We start from the raw sequence: 14,058 nt of genomic DNA, 5'->3' as shown, positions 1-14,058 counted from the left end.
CTTATGGCTGTAAGAGCCTTCCATTGGCCAGCATCACATATGCTTTAGAATTGTCTCCACATTTGGACAACATTTTGAGAAGGTAATTAGTTTATTCAATACGTGTTTACAGAGGAGGCAGTGGATTATGTCATAGTTATTAGTTTCATCTGTATTTCCACGTGAAATTCTGAGACATTACCCATGATGCATGATGAAAACTAATGCATTCTGATCTCACATGAAAGAATCATATTGTAAATAAAACACGACACCCGAAATTGTGTGCAGTAAACAAGCGCATATATCCAGAACGTTATTGTGACTATGCTGCTTTAGCGACTGGCCATGTAGATGTAAAAGCACGACTCATTTAAGATAAAAACAGGGAAAGGCTGAACCGTGATTTTCTGCAGTTATCCAACTCTACGGTTGAAGAGTTGTGCGGCTCCCTCGGTAAATTTGTGCAGTTTAAAGTAGCGATTTTGCAATCGTCATGTTTTAACGCGAAAATACGATTTTCTATTGCATTCACATCTAACTAAGATATCTCAATATATTTCGTTACAAATACATGCGTAGTTGTGGGAAACTACTTACATTCGTGCGGTTCCTTTCCAGCCATGTTTGTTGATAGAGAATTCACAAAGCCTTCTGGGTAGTCACTTCGCTCCAAGTGAGGTACCGACCTCCCTCGATCTGAAGTGGTTATGTCATGGGTTGCGGGCACTTCTCCCTCGGTCTTGAGAGTATTGGGACACATCTAATTTTCATGTGAACGTGCAAAACTGCGTGACAAGGGCAAATAGCGAGTGAAAGTGAGAAGAATGGGACGCAGCCTAAGCCTAAAACACACTTCTACTCTATCGCATATTAATAATCTATATTTTATGTTGATAATATGTGTATTATTGTGTATTATTTTCCCTCAGGTAGGTTCTAGATGACAGGATGTGTCATAATAGTCTGGACATGGGTTTTAGCGCACAAAAATGAGTTTATTCGAGGGATCAACTCCTTGCCTTGAAGAATTATCGTGCCGGCGTGATGAGGGGGCCTATGGTGGAAGAAGAGCCGGAGCTAGCTAAGCGGCTAGCGGCATTATAAGTCTTCGGTACCATCCGTAATCATGGTAAATGTGAACTCACTACCAAATAAGACCAACGAGTGCTGGTGGAAAACATTGAAGCGCACAGGGAGCGCAGTTGCTGTGTTTTGCGGAAACGTGGCTCACATTTAGCACCCCGGACGCTAACGTGTAGCCACCCGGAGCTACCCGGAGCTATCCGGCTTCAGCGCCGCTATACAGAGACACGAAAGCCTACGGGAATCGGAGAGGAGACGGACTCGCTAACACGAGGTGGTGTATCCCTGGACACAAAGAAAAATATTTCCATCTGCCGCAGGGATGTCGAACTTTTGGACTAGCGTGTGACGTCATCCACCCTGCTACAAGCACCCCTAGGGCATCATGTTAATCTGTTAATAAACAACAGGGTAGCCTGCTGGAAGTGTGAATTTCCCTACGGGGATGGATAAAGTATCTATCTATCTATCTATCTATCTATCTATCTATCTATCTATCTATCTATCTATCTATCTATCTATCTATCTATCTATCTATCTATCTATCTATCTATCTATCTATCTTTCTATCTATCTATCTATCTATCTATCTATCTATCTATCTATCTATCTATCTATCTATCTATCTATCTATCTATCTATCTAATAATAGTTTGCAATACTCGTTGATCTGTGCAGCCCTTTGAGACTCTTTATGATTAAGGGCTATACAAATAAACATGACTTGATTGATTTAACAGGATTCTGATTTCCACTAAAAAGACATTTTTTGAAAGTCAATGGACTCTCCATCCGGGCCCCTGTGCTGTGGTCCTGATCGATCTGGAGTGAATTCAGTTTTACATTTATCCTGTTTTATCTTTATTTTGAAACTTTGTAATGTCCTCAACTGCACTGCTTCTATCCAGCTCTATTTTAAGAGTATGAATACTCGGTCTTGTCCCAGGAAATATAGCTTCATTGTTGTTACCAGGATCGATGGTGAAACGTATCCACTCAGTTAGTGAAAATACGACAAAAATACCACAAACGTACTACAGATTTACTACAAAAGTACTTAAAAAACTAAATATCAAATTTAGGGATCTAATTCATTATTTGGTCTTTATTGTGATCCAAAAAAGACGATAGAAATACAACACAAATCCTATGACAGAAATATTACAACAACATACTAAAAAGATATGTAAATACTTCAAAATACTTCTCCAGAATGATAATAATAATACCACCACAGTAATACTATAACAGTAAAATACTGCTATATAAATACTATGACAGAAATACTACAAAACTACTGATACAGAAATATTACAACAGAAATACTACAAAAGAACCACTACAGTAATACTAAAAAATACTTACATACTACCAAAAAATTGTAGAAATGCCACAAAATACTACAAAATAAAAGTACAGTAATTCTATAAGAATACTACAAATATACTTCAAAAATCAAACTGCAAAATACTACAAAAATACCACAAAAATAAAACTTGGGAATAGTACAAACATTTTCTTCACATTAGCATGCGAAAGGTCATTACTGAGTTGTGTTGTTCACACCAGTTTTATATATATATATATATATATATATATATATATATATATATATATATATATATATATATATATATATATATATATATATATATATATATATATATATATATTGAAACTACAGGAACAATGTTTTATATTTCAGAGATGTAACAGGCATCTTCGAGTTTGTGCTTGGAGTTTGATCGCCTCCTTTCTTTTCACACTCCTTTTTGAGAGAGTTTTAGAACTGACATGCACTTCAGTTTGTTCCTTGTTATACTGTACACGATTTTTGTGTCCTTTTTTTTCATCAGTATTTGCACTTTTGCATGTGATTTTTTTCTGTTTAGTGTAGCAGTCCCATATTTTGCAGAATTTCAGGGGGTTGTATGTAACGGGTGTAATAATAACTTTTGTATTGTTGAAATTCCTGCTGAAATATGTTGTATAGTTTTTGTGTAAGTGTACTGCAATGATAAGTCCAACAGTGCCACCTGCTGGCATGGGGTAAGGTTTGGTTTGGCTTTTGATCTTGTGACCGGAAGGCGGATGCCGTTGGCAGTCTACAGAGCGCTGCTAATGGTAAGGCACGATGTTTTGGTGCTCCGCAAAAAGTTAATTTCAAACATTAAAACCACAGCTGACAAATCTCTCAACATGCATAGTAATGTGATTGATGTTGTCAAGCTGTTTGGATTTATTTTCGTCATGTTCTGTCGTAATTTTTGTTAGTTTTGCCAGACGTTGCATATTGTGCTAAAATGCTAATTCCCATTATAGTGTTGAAAGCCAGCAGAGGAGCTAACCACGTGTTGTGTGTGACTCATTCATTTGCAGGTAAATTGTACCCGTTTTTATACTTGTTATTGTTATTATTTCTATTTTCTCATATATATAAAAAGGATTATGTTGGTTAAAATTCAGTTTAAAGAAAAATATGTTGAAATTATTTTTAAACGTATAAAACCACTATACGATCTCTTGTTAAAAGTATTTTGTTAAAATTGATGTAAAAATAATTGTCATGGTTGATTTTCTGAACTTGTATTGTATCTCAGCTGCAAAGAAATGTATTGGGCAGTCTACAGAGCGCTGCTAACGTGTTGAAAGCCAGCAGAGGAGCTAACCACGTGTTGTGTGTGACTCATTCATTTGCAGCATCTGTAATAAAAAAAACTCATCATCCAGTCCAGCGTGAATGTGGATCTTTGGTGGGACGGGTACACCGCGTTTGCATATATAAATGAAAGTTGACTGTTAGGACCGCCACTTCAAGGACAAGTGGAAATTTGGGTATTTTTTTCATGCAAACAAGAAATAACCCTGTCTGCCTAATTTGCCAAGAGTCTGTGGCTCTTTTTAAAGAATAAAATAACAAAAGGCACTGCCAGACCAAACATGCTGACTACAAAAACTTAACTGGAAACAAACGCTTTGAAAAGGTGAAGCATCTGGAAACTGTACAGCAGGGCTTTTTCACGGGAGCCTGTGAGCCAAATTAATATGTTACAAAAGCAAGCTACCAGGATGCAACACTGATCACCAAGAACAGCAAACCTTTGATGGAGGGTAAATTGATTAAGACTGTGTCATAAAAACAGTTGAGAAGACTCGATCGGCCCTCACACATTTTCAGCCTACCAAATCTGGTCTGCTTTCTGAAAAGTTTGGACACCCCGCCGTATGTGTTTAACCGGGAGTAGAATGGAAGGTCAGCCACTTCAGCTTGGCTAAGAAGGCACTGGACACAAAATGTGACTGTGAGGAAAAATCCACCTCATCAAAAACTGAGAAATCAAGTGCCAAATGAGTTAGCTCACAACTTTCCTTTGCCAGAATCCACTCACGCATTTGTAAACCTTAGATCCTATCACCAGAACTAAACCCAAGTACTGAAAAGTTCTCTTATTTTCTCTTGGGAGGTCGGTGGTTCGCGCCCCGGCCGAGTCATTCCTAAGACTTAAAAAGTGGTCGGCGGCGCCCTCTGTTGGCTGCGGCTGCATCGGCTCGCTACAACGGGTCAGGTGCAATCGACATTTCGTTCTGTGTACATTGTTACACAGAATGACAATACAAGGAAATTATTATTATTATTATTATTATTATCACTGTCACTTTTCAAGCAGACATAATGAAAAAACTCACATTTGTAGTGTTCATGACATTTCTGCTATTATTGTTCATGACTCAACACCAGGGAGTGATAAGAAAGGGCGTATCGCTAAAGACAATATGTCATCAAGTATAAACAAGGCAGAATGCTTAATTGGCCATGAAAAGCATTCTTTCTGTGAGGGTTAAGTAGCTTTCAACTATTCATTGCAACTGTTTGAAACTTAAGCTCGCTTACAAAGAAATGGAACAAAGAATGATGTGTACTCAGTCAGTCATCATTGAAACATAAAATAAAAATATATAAAATGGATAGATCTATACAGTGTCTCTTTTAAAGGTGGGGTGCATAGTTTGAGGTGTTCTTAAAAAATTGAAAGTTAAATATTTTCGCTATTAAGTATGTGTTAAAAATGTCAAACTGAGTTCAAAGAGCTCTTAAGCTTTATCTTCCACCGCGCCTAACTGTTTTTATCTTACTTTTATCGCGCCTATTCGGGGCAAAAAAAAATCCCCAAAAAGATAAAAAAATAAGAGTTTATTTGAGCGTGTCTAAGAAGTTCGCACACACACATTATTTGTTATTCTGCTGCCATCTCAAGGCTTAGTCATGATTGCAGTCTTAAGTTTTTAAAAGCAGCACCCCACCTTTAACTAAATTTATGTTGGGTTTTTTTTTAATCAAAAATGCTGATTTCCACATTATATTATGAATACAGTAAGTAAGTAACATATTACTGTGCTGAGTGTCTGCTGATGCAGAGTAAGGCACTCATGGCAGAGGGCTATAGTCAGACCAAGGATTCTGATCGGACGCACACCTCAGGCCCAAACAATAAAATAAGAATTAGTATAGGAAAGACCTTTTGGCACAAGGCTGTACTTGCCCGAGACACACCACAGGAAATGGTGCCCCTACGACCCTAGCGGTTACAGTATCCAACCAACCATTTGAAAGATAAGATCAATTTAAACCACCCAATAATTTATATCTCGTTGCATGGATTGTTTTTCCATATTGGGGGACAGTCTATTGAGGCTTTTATTCAAAAGGAGCAGTACGTAGACTTCTTTTATAAGTTAAGGCAGGGATGTGAGAGTGAGTTTGGCTCTGATCCAGACTTCGTGTTCTGAGGCGGGCCGGATCAATAAAATAATGTCCACTCTGCGATTTTTTAGTAGTGTGCTGTATAATTTGGCCTAAATTAGTACCCTATCCTACATATTATGATCACAGATGACAAGGGATCCTTTCTAAACACAACGCATTTACATTTACACTGGATGACGCCATCACATTAAAACTTTACGCATTAGACTTTTCGCCCTTTTAAAACGCTTACTGCTTTTGAAAAAAAATCTACCGCTAATTTCAAATTGTTTTGATTTGACACTAGTATTTTAGTCTACGGCGGATTTATTTGGAAGCCAGATTAAGTAGTGTGCATGGATAAACCACTCAAACTATAGCATTTGATTTTCATTTTGGTAAAATTTTGCGGAATCCGGTTTTAAACAAGCACACGTTGTTGTTTACACGTGCAATAAAATCTTTTGCTTTTTACTGTCATAAGGTTGGAATGTATTCATTATTTCACAAACAATGGGGTAATAAGATTTTTATGTTTGGCATTAAATGTGTTACTGCTCTATTTTAACAGTTGAGTAAATGCACTTTTACACCTGAACCAACTTGCCATTCCATACAAACTCATTGTTCTCTAGCCGGCAGAAAGCATTTGGTTTGGATTAATTCATAAAATCATAACTTTTGATAAAAATTACCTATGGTATGAGGATAGCATTCGGTTTGTGGATAAAATTTGCCGTTAATGAGGTGCATACCAATTATTTGGTGAAAGAAATTAAATAAAGGATGAAGCTCAGTTGATGGCCAGATTGACGCATATAAAGATGACAGACTGATTCAAATATGACGGATGCAGGCAATGTGTACTGTGAACAGCTCGCAGTGACGGAATTTGATACCCGCAGTGGGAAAAGTAGTACAAGTGAGACAGACTGAGAGTTTATACAAGAAGGAGACATTTGCAGAGCTGAATTATGGAAAAAGCAAGCAAAAATTGAATACTGTCGATCAAACAGGTTTGCATAAGCGCTTAAACAAGGGGTATCAAGCTTGCGGCACGCAAGCCTGATCAGGCCCGCCAAGGGTTTGAATCCGTCCTGCGCGATAACACCCAAGAGAAAAATAAGATGCTCTTATGAATATGTCCACTGAATGATGCCAAAACCAGTCAGCACTCACAAAGAAACTGGAGCTGAATTTCCTTTTCTCCCTCTATTTGTTTCTTCCTTTCTCTCTCTCTCTCTCTCTTTTCCAGTATCTCTATTTTTCTACTTTTCCTCTCTTTATCCCTCTCTTTCTCTCTCTTTATCTCCCGCATTATTTATTCTCTTTCTCTTTTCTCTCTGTCTTTATCTGTTTTTCTTTTTCTTTCTTTCTTTTTTTTACTTTCTTTGTTATTTTGTTGTAGAAAGTAGATAATAACTAATGATAAGGAAAGTTGAACCGGAAATTAACTTGAAGCAAGTCTTGGAGGTGACAAAAGCCTATTGTGGTAGACATCTCACGGAAGTCATGGGATGATGATGATGCAAGAAGTCACAAGCTGTTTGCTGAGTGAGCCGGAGCGGGCAACCATCACGAGTTATCACGAATTTGAGCACAGTATAAAGGCGGATGTTAAAAGACGAAGTTGAACGTGAAATCATGAACGTGTCTGGAACGTTGAACATGTCTCGAATGCAATAAAGAGCGTTCTCTTTTCGTGCATATTTTGGGGCAATGCCCAACGACGTTCCCTCCAAAATAAGTGACGCCCAGCGTGGGGCCAAGCTAAATTAAAGAGTACACAATATCTTGTCTGTAGTTTGACCCCAGATTTTCAGGCAATGAAATAAATTGAGTTAATGCTTTATCTGCAGTCTGAACCCTCTAACCGGATAAAAGCGGAAGAAATAGTTGAAAACGATTGTCTAGCATTGCGCTTTCCACCCAAGGGTTATGACGGCTAAAGTGAGCAGCGTGGCTGACCATGTCTTGAATGTGAAGTCACCTGGGGCAATCGTTTGGCGCGCTGGAGCGCACTTCCCAATTGGCTGACGTTCTCCACTTAAGCGGTCTGTGTCCAGAGATGGTCGTCCGAGTGTACTCTTTGTATCCCTGAGTGTTTCTCCAGACTACAAGGTACCCATGACTCCTCTTGCCTGATTCATGCCTGCCTTCCGTTTTTGACCTGTTTTCGTTCTACGTTTTGCGACCTACTCTCACGCCCCGGCCATCGACTTACCCGCTAAGCTGCACCTTCCGTCTACCCGTCACGGAGCTGCTATTCCGCCCGAAGAGTCTGACGACCAACAAGCCAGCTCCAACAACTCTTTTAAATAAAAACTCTGAAACTAACGCTATTGGATCCGAGAGTCCGTTCTGGTTCATGACAGACCATTACTAATGAGGGACGGTTAACTCCAGATTCAGATTCAGATTCAGATCTACTTTATTGTCATTCTAGTACACGTGTATTCAGAACGAAATGTCGACACATCTGACCCGCACAGTTTCCTTGAATGTACAGATATAATAATATACTAAATAATTATGGCTATGTATAGTATTTTACAGTAGTGCAAATAGTGCAAGAGGAGCAGCTAACCAGATGTGCAAAATGGGCAGTCAGGTAAACAAGTCAGGTAAACAGTAACAATAACACTGTAGTACAATAGTGCAGAGGAGAACAGATGTGCAAGGAGTGGTTAGCTATAAAGAACTGTCAGTAGTGCAAAAAAGTCAAACAAAACCAACAGATGTACAGATTAGCAGCAGTTTAGTTTTGATTGACCATTTAACAGTCTAATGGCCAGGGGGACAAGACTATTGTGGAACCTGGTGGTCCTGCACCGCACACTGCAGTACCTCTTCCCAGAGGCTAGCAGAGTGAACAGTCAATGATGGGGGTGAGAGGGGTCCCTGATAATGTTCTTAGCTTGGGATAGGCAGCGCTTCTGGCCAATGTCCTGAATGGAGGGGAGAGAAGTCCCGATGATTTTCTCTGCTGTCCTTGTCACCCTCCTCACACTACCCCAGTCGGAAGCGCTGCAGCCTCCACACCACACAGAGATACAGCTGGTCAGGATACTCTCTATGGTGCCCCTGTAGAATGTGATGAGGGAGGGTGGGGGCAGGTGGGCTCTCCTCATCCTCCACAGGAAGTACAGGCGCTGCTGTGCCCTCTTCACCAGTGATGCAGTGTTCACGGACCAGGTGAGTTTGTTTGTGATGTGCACCCCTAGGAACTTGATGCTGCTGACAACCTCCACAGCCTTGTTGTTGATGAGAAGTGGGGCATGGTTGGGTTGGTTTCGCCTGAAGTTGATAATCATCTCTTTAGTTTTGTCATCATTCAGGACCAGGCTGTTGTCCCTGCACCAGCCCACCAACTGCTCCACCTCCTCTCTGTAGGCCAGGTCGTTGTCGTCCCTGATGAGGCCCACCACTGTTGTGTCGTCCGTAAACTTCACCATGTGGTTTGTGGCTGACCTAGGGACGCAGTCGTGTGTCATCAGGGTGAACAGCAAGGGGCTCAGGACACAGCCTTGGGGGGAGCCCGTGCTGAGGGTGATGACATCGGAGATGTTCTGACCAATCCGCACTGACTGGGGTCTGTCAGTGAGGAAGTCCAGCAGCCAGTTCCGCAGGGGGGTGTTGAAACCCAGGAGTCTCATTTTATCTACCAGGTGTTGTGGGATGATGGTGTTGAATGCTGAACTGAAGTCCAGGAACAGCATCCGCACATGGGTGTTCTTCTCCTCTAGGTGTGTCTGGCTCAGGTGAAGCGCAGAGGAGATGGCATCCCCGGTGGAGCGGTTTGTCCGGTAGGCAAACTGAAAGGGGTCGAGTGAGGAGGGGAGACTGGAGGTGATGTGCTCTTTAACCAGTCTCTCAAAGCACTTCATTATGATGGGAGTCAGTGCAACGGGCCGGTAAGATCTGGGGGTTCTTTGGCACTGGGATGATGGTGGCAATCTTGAAGCATGATGGTACCGTGGCTTGGTCTAGCGAGGTGTTGAAAATGTCTGTTAGTACACAAGCCAGCTGATCGGCGCACTCCCTAAGGACCCGCCCTGGAATGTTGTCCGGGCCTGGAGCCTTCCGTGTGTTGACCCTTCTCAGGGTCTTCCTCACGTCAGTTGAGTCCAGGAGGAGTGCTCTTTCGTCCTGATGTGGAACCGCTTTCGCTGCAGGGGTGCCATTTTGTGCCTCGAACCTCCCAAAGAAGTTGTTGAGGTCATTCAGAAAGTCCATGCTAGTGTCCTGCACTGGGGCAGTGGTTGGCTTGTATCTGGTGATGGCCTGAATGCCTTTCCACATATCCCTGGTGTTGGTTGAGCTGAGGAAACGGTCCTGGATTTTTTGACTGTGCGATCGCTTTGCTAGTCTGATAGCACGGTTCAGGTTAGCCCTCGCTGATCTCAGCGCCTCCGCGTCACCAGATTTAAAGGCAAGGTTCCGTACCTTTAGCAATTTGCGTATCTCAGCAGTCATCCAGGGCTTCTGATTGGCACAGGTGCAGATGGTTTTGGTATTGCTGACGTCTTCTGCGCATTTACTGATGTAGGCTGACACAGACATGGCGTACTCATCTATATTTAATTTGTTGTTGTAGGTGGCAGCCGATTTAAACATGTCCCAATCTATGCATTCAAAGCAGTCCTGTAGTGCCTCCATTGCCCCCTCAGTCCACACCCTCACCTGCTTCACTGTAGGTTTTTCTCTGGTCAGCAGGGGCTTGTATGCAGGAATTAGCAAAACAGAAAGGTGATCTGATGAGCCAAGGTGGGGGCGGGGGGCTGCTCTGTATGCTCCTCTGATATTTGTGTAGGCCAAGTCTAATGTGTTCCTACCTCTTGTAGCAAAGTCAACATGCTGGTGGAAATGCGGGAGAACTGTTTTCATGTTGGCCTGGTTAAAGTCCCCCGCCGCAATAAAAATGCATTCGGTGTAAGCATGCTGCAGTTCACTCACAGTTCGGTAGAGAACGTCCATTGCCTCCTTAGTATTAGCGCTGGGGGGCACGTACACGGCAGTAATGATGGTAGCACTAAACTCCCTCGGTAGGTAGAAGGGTCTGCAGATCACCGTCAAAAGTTCAATGTCTCGTGAGCAGTGATTCGAGATTATCTTAGCATTTCTACACCAGTTGTTGTTGGTATAAATGCATAGTCCGCCACCCCTGCTCTTACAGGTGAGCTCGCTGCTTCTATCAGCGCGGAAAGCAGTTAGCCCCACAATGCTAACAGCGTCATCCGGGATAGATGAGTTTAGCCATGTCTCCGTCAGAATTAAAGCGCAACAGTTCCTCATCTCGCGGTTCGATGCAAGTTCCACTTGTAAATGGTCCAGTTTGTTGTCCAGGGAGCGAACGTTGGAGAGGAAAATGGATGGGAGAGGCGTTTTGAAGGGTTTAGCCTTCAGCCTAGCCGTTAGCCCGGCCCGACAACCTCGCTTCCTCCCCCGGTCACAGCGCCTCCTCTTGCCACTTTTCTTCGCTGCTTTGTAGGCCGCTGGGTCTTGTTGACGTAGCACTCCGAGGCTAAGTAAACACTCCAGAGTGATCGTAGCAACGAGCGCTGGATTTCTGGATGTTCGCATATCCAGCAAAAAACTGCGATCGTATATTAATCTGCAGTTAGAGTTGTCTTTGTTCGCCCTCAAAAACTGAGTCGAAGACTGGGGTTTTTGACCAAAATGTAAGAAACTGTTGGGAGCAGATGCAGCCGCAGCCGTACAGGGCGCCGCCATTTTGCTAACCGTATGATTGTCTTGAGATATGCGAGAACACAGCTGTATTTGACAGATCGAGATTAGGCAGTCTATCGATAATTGATACGGAAGATACTTGTTTTTTTGTATCTTTATAGTTTGGTTGAAAAGGCTGGTAATGATTTTCCATGTTTCATGTTAAAGAAAAAGCAGAATGTGAGTGGTCCTTATCGCCCATGCAACCGAATAAGTTGGTCCGGCATTAAGTATTGGTTAGTTAATCAAATGATATTAGTATTATTATAAAATTGCATAGAAAAAGCAATAAAAAAGAATGTGTGTGTGTGTGTGTGTGAGAGAGAGAATTATCAACCAAAATAACATCATATCCCTGTTTTTTTTTTCTTGTTTAGATATGGAAGAAGATTGTAAATGGTGTGTGAACGTCTAATTCTTTGACTAAATATTTAACTGTTTCCTCTCTCCTCTGCAAAATTATGCGAAGATTACCCATTCTCTGTCTGTGAAGTTTAAGAGTGTGGGTGATAAACCACCCCATCCCCCTGCCCCCCGAACTTGTGAGAATTTTTTGTGTGTGCCGGTATGAGCTAGATACAAGTACATTGAGTCGTGGCTATAGCGTGTGCGTGGTATGTGTCATTGTATCTGTGCGTGAAGCGTGTGTGTTATTTGTGTCGCTATAGAAGCTGCAGCCAAAATGTGCATGTGTTCGTGTGTCCGTGTCTGTGTGTGCGCGCCGTGAGCGTTTGTGAGTGCCATGGCATTCTTTTTTTTATCTAAAGGGTGTGGTATACAGCACGCATTGATCGTGTAAGAGAACTTATGTGACTCATTTTGGCTCAGTTTACTCTCTCGCCAACAAGTGACATTACAATAAGTAACTAAAATAAAATAAAATAAAAATTATAGAAATAAATAAAGTTAGTATTGGAATCTACCAAAATCAACAAAAACGATGATCCGGACTAATTCCATATGTTACAATATCCAACAGTACGCTAATCAGACACAAAATATAGTATAGCGCTAGGAATAATTGCTACAATTTCGTTGTTTTCTAATTGTGATTCTCTAGTTGGAATGTATGTCACACCACCGGGGAGGAAGCTGTCGATTAAGATGGTCAGGATGCAACATCCCTTCCGGACATTGGGCTACACAAAAGCTGAGCGTAATGCCTGCTGGAATTGTCTCTGACCCCGCATGGTCTCAACACCAAATGCCGAAATGGAAATATACTAAATTCATATTCATTCATATACTCATACTGACATATATCGACAACTACTACTGTAATTTTGCACTGTTATTACCCATGTTACCGGATTTTTTTAAGCAAAGCGTTATCAATAAAAGTTAAATCAATTAATTTCAGCAGATTGACGCGCCGGCAGCTAAAAATACAATTCAGGTCACCGTGTATTAGAAGTACAGCTATGATTTAGTTTACTTTACCTTTATTTTGTATTATTTTTTTTGTTCAAGTATCTGTGTGGGAGATTAACTCCCAAGGGGAGGATTGGTGTAGAAAGTAGATAATAACTAATGTTAAGGGAAGTTGAACCGGAAATTAACTTGAAGCAAGTCTTGTAGCTGACAATAGCCTAATGCAGGGGTCAGCAACCTTTTCGGTGTGGAGTGCCCCTTTCAAATTTCCTTGTAAATCAGTGAGCCACACCAAGATTAATGACTCGCAAAACATTTTTTTATATCCAACAGAGCTATAAATTTACACCACTCCAAATACAACAGGATGAAAATGAAGTCATGTCAAATATTTCACTATACTACCTCATAAGCAGATAATTAGTATAAACAAAGAAGAAAGTAGAATTTAAAATAAAAAAGAATGATGTGCTTTATTTTTTTATTTTTTACAGTGCAATCTTAAACCGCTTTGTTAAACAAATTGAGTTATTAAATTGTACTGTGCTTCCTCAAGAGCGGATAATTATTATATAAAAAGAATATTAAAATTTACTGCCACCTACTGATATGGATGGCTGTTACAGTTCCTCGCTGAAGATTGCAAAAATACTGAATAATTGCCTAGTATAATAGTTTAAAAAGAAAGAATATGTAAATAACAAGACTAGAGTAGAATAGGTCGGAGGAACGCTGTTGGCATAATAATACTATACATAATAACCTAATCAATTCCCGTTGAACATACGAATAGCGGAAGGGTAAAAACTCTCTTTAAGACGTGTAGTCTTGCTCACAATGGAGCGAAGACGGCGACCTGACGGGAGGTAATCAAAGTACCTGCGAGCAAGGTGACTGGGATCGTCTATAATTTTTAGTGTCCGTTTTCTAGTTCGTTTGATGTAGATACTTTGCAGGGACGGGAGGCCAGTACCTATTATTTCCTCTGCCGTCCTCACTACTGATTCCATCTTTGACAATTCTTTCTTTCGGACTCTCAATGATTTGAGTTGACGAAGGAAGTAGAGCCTTTGTCTGGCTGACTTTAGAATATCAATAGCATTGACAGTGCATGTGAGTTCAGCTGACAAGTAAGTACCCAGAAACTT

This window comes from Urocampus carinirostris, chromosome 17 (genome assembly GCF_059441175.1).
Source record: "Urocampus carinirostris isolate Australia breed hairy pipefish chromosome 17, RoL_Ucar_1.0, whole genome shotgun sequence".
In the NCBI taxonomy this organism is placed as follows: domain Eukaryota; kingdom Metazoa; phylum Chordata; class Actinopteri; order Syngnathiformes; family Syngnathidae; genus Urocampus; species Urocampus carinirostris.
This window is presented reverse-complemented; position numbering follows the sequence as displayed.